Raw genomic sequence first — 3,752 nt, 5'->3', positions numbered from 1 at the left:
TAATGCCCTGACGTATTCCTGGTGTAGCCTCCTGCCCACGGCACACAGCAGGTGAGGACTCATGGAGAAATGAGAAACAACTTTTTGATGGGAGAAGGAAAGATTACTCGTTTTGTATGGGCTCCATTACTTGCTCTTTCTTTTTAGCAGTGGAAACACTGGTGGCTAGTTTGAGGATGCTTATTTTCTCCTCTGTTTATTTTTTTTTTTAAACGAGAATAGGATAGAATAATAGAGAAAGGATATATTCATTTTAGTAAAACATGTTTTCTTCCAGGCTGCAAATGAATATTTACATTTCTTCTTCTCCCATGTATTTTCCTACCTAGTATGGCTTATTTATTCTTTATTAATCAGACCTTTGTCCCATATATATGTGTTCATTCTCAGTTCAGATTGCATTCTTCTCAGCTTCTTTCCCATTTTAAGAAACACAAGTAAAGCCCCTTGCCTGCAACACAAGATTGTTCCAGGATGACCGGAGCTCTGCCTTTTACCAGGAAAGAACAAGGGGAGCTGTGCTGGAGATTTTGCAAAGGAGCGTGACAGAGGATTGGATATTTCAAAAATAGGTCAAGATATTCAATGGTGGGGGACAGAAGAAGCAGACTTCTTCAAAGAGGAGTAACTGAAAGTCACAGGAATTATTTTTAGCCTCTAATCTTTCCTAGCATTACAGGACTGTAATGCTGTAATTATATAATTACATAGTCTTATTAATTATTATAATTAATGTATATTATTAAAATCTTAAGGATCTTAAATTTACATAATCTTAAGGATTATGTAATCAAAGAATCATCATAAACTCACTTATAAACAACTACTCCTCCATCTTCTATAGATTGTTTTATAGACTATATGTAAAATTTGTTTTGCCATCTTTTCAGTTTAGGTGTGGGACTAGGGTAATATTTTGACTTGCAGTTGAAGGGCCCCACATGTTGTTAACATAAATTGACAGCAAAAGAGAAAGACAGCAGAAGTGTAAGTGACTGTCACATTGCCATTTGATACAAAATACTCTAAAAAGTGAACATGTCACAAAAAGAAAAATGGGTTCAGTTGCATCCCTGAATTTATAATTCTATTGTTCTCTTCCCGGAAAATACAAGCGTAATACTAAGAACAAAGATGTGGTACTTAATACAGGTATTTTTAAAGATACACAAGGATGAAATTTAATAAAGCAATATGGTTAAAAATTAAACATACATTATTGACTGGAATAATGAAAAGCCTAATTCTAAATGAAAGCTTTAACCCCTTCTAATATGAAAATTGTTGTATACTACCGATTAAAATATTTTCTTTTGCTTATAACGTTTCAGTACTTTATACCTGGAACTGTTCATTCTTTATTTTTATGTTATGTAGGGTGCTTGCTTGTGTCTGATTTTTCTTAAAACATTCTTAACCTCAGTCAAAATATTTTTTCTTTCTTTTTTTTTCCTTTGGAGGTTTAAAATTGACATTGTGAAACATTTCTTTACAGAGAGGGTGGACAAACACTGGAACAGGCTTCCTGGATTGGTGATCAATGCCCCAAGCCTGTCAGTGTTTAAGAGGCATTTGGTCAATGCCCTTAACAACGTACTTTAACTTGGTCAGCCCTGAATTGGTCAGGCAGTTGGACTAGATTGTCATTGTAGGTCCCTTCCAACTGAAATATTCTACTCTATTCTATTCTACTCTATTCTTTTTTTTTTTTTTTTTTATGACTGAGGTTTTTTATTTACTGACATTGAAATATTTCTGCTGATACATTTTTTAAAGTCAAATATACTTATTCTTTTAGGTAAGGACTTGAAATTTATATGGGAGTTGTTAATATCAGTAATAGACCTTATCAAAGTGAAGAACTTCCAAAGTGTAGACAAATGTCCTGCACAGCATGTGACTGTCCTTATCAGGACAGCCTCTTCTTTATTTCTGTAGCATCCAGATTCATTCAGCCTCTACCTTCCATATTCTTTAGCACATCAAGCGGGGTCCTACACATAAAAGACTCCTTCATGAAGATCATGAAGTGATCCGTTCCAAAAAGCAGCTTCTTTGTGCTGTCTGAACTCATCTGTCTGAGTTAAGGTTGTATGCAGCATACAGACAGAAGTTGAATCAAGGGGCTAGCTTATACATCACTTTTTATTCTGTCTTTGGGATAGACCTTGCAGCTCTAATAATGACCTGAAATAATTTTGTGAGACAGCTTTACCTACTGACGCAGTACATATGGAATCTGATTTAATGCTACCCTTCCCTTGGCATAGGTATTGTCACAGGTGGCAGTTGGGTACCAGGCAGATATAGGGCAGTGCTGAATGATAATGGCGCTGGTACGAATGACTGCAGATCAGGCTTTTATACACGGCTCTCTGCAGTATTTTTGATGAGTTCATAATTTTGTATGCTTGCTTATTATGCCTAGTACTAGCTAACAGGCAATCATAGAATCATAGACTCATAGAGCAGTTTCGGTTGGAAGAGACCTTCAAGATCATTGAGTCCAACATTTGTCCTAGCTCTACCAACATCACTAAACCATGTCCCTAAGTACAAAATCTACCTGTTTCTTAAACACCTTCCTGGGCAGGCTGTTCCAATGCCTGACAGCCCTTTCAGTAAAGAAATTCTTCTTAATATCCAGCCTGCACCGCCCCTGGTGCAGCTTAAGGCCATTTCCCCTTGTTCTATCGCTTGTTACTAGGGAGAACAGACCGACCCCCACCTCGCTACAACCTGCTTTCAGGCAGTTGTAGAGAGCAATGAGGTCTCCCCTCAGCCTTCTCTTCTCCAGGCTAAACAGCCCCAGATCCCTCAGTCATTCCTCATACGAGACATGCTCCAAATCCTTTACTAGCTTGGTAGCCCGCCTCTGTACCCTCTCCACCACCTCAGTGTCCTTCTTGTAGAGAGAGTCCCAAAACTGGACACAGTACTTGAGGTGTAGCCTCACCAAAGCTGAGTACAGGGGCATGATCACCTCCCTGCTGCTGCTAACAACACTATTCCTGATACAGGCCAGGATGCTATTGGCTCATGTTCAGCCAGCTGTCAATCAACACCCCCAGGTCCCTCTCTGCCTGGCAGCTCTCCAGCTGCTCCTCCCCAAGCCTGTAGCGCTGCTGGGGGTTGTTGTGACCCAAGTGCAGGACCCGGCACTTGGCCTTGTTGAAACTAATGGAATTGACCTTGGCCCAGTGATCCAGCCTATCTAGATCCCTCTGTAGAGCTTCCCTACCCTCAAGCAGGTATCTGAGAATGAATGAAAGCTCCAAATTCCCATTGAGTTCAGAAAATAAGTATTATTGGGCAAACTGTAATGATACCACTCAAACAAGTGCAAAGCACAGGCAACTTTCAGTGATCTTTAATGATAAAACTCTGTAGTGCAATCATGTATGGGATTTGTAATTAAGCTTACTTGCATTTTAAAGCTAGAAAGACAATGTTCTTGCACACACACACACAAGTTAATCATTGCTTTGTCTAGGACAACCTTTACTTTCCTACTTCAGGGCAAATCTCTGCAACAGAGAGATCAGCGTGGCAATTTAAGATAGGCAGATTTTTATTTGACTCTCCATACATATTGCTTGGATGTAACTGTTGCAGATCTGTCTAGAGAAAGAAGTATGTGAGCATTTGTTGAGTTTTAGATACTGAATATGCCCACATTTCCAGTCCAGGATTTATGGGATAAAACTGACTAGTTTTTTATGCATAAGAAATCAGGTCTCTTGATCATAATC

Source organism: Leptosomus discolor, chromosome 1, assembly GCF_034619465.1.
Source record: "Leptosomus discolor isolate bLepDis1 chromosome 1, bLepDis1.hap2, whole genome shotgun sequence".
NCBI lineage: Eukaryota > Metazoa > Chordata > Aves > Leptosomiformes > Leptosomidae > Leptosomus > Leptosomus discolor.
Note: the sequence above shows the minus strand (reverse complement) of the source record.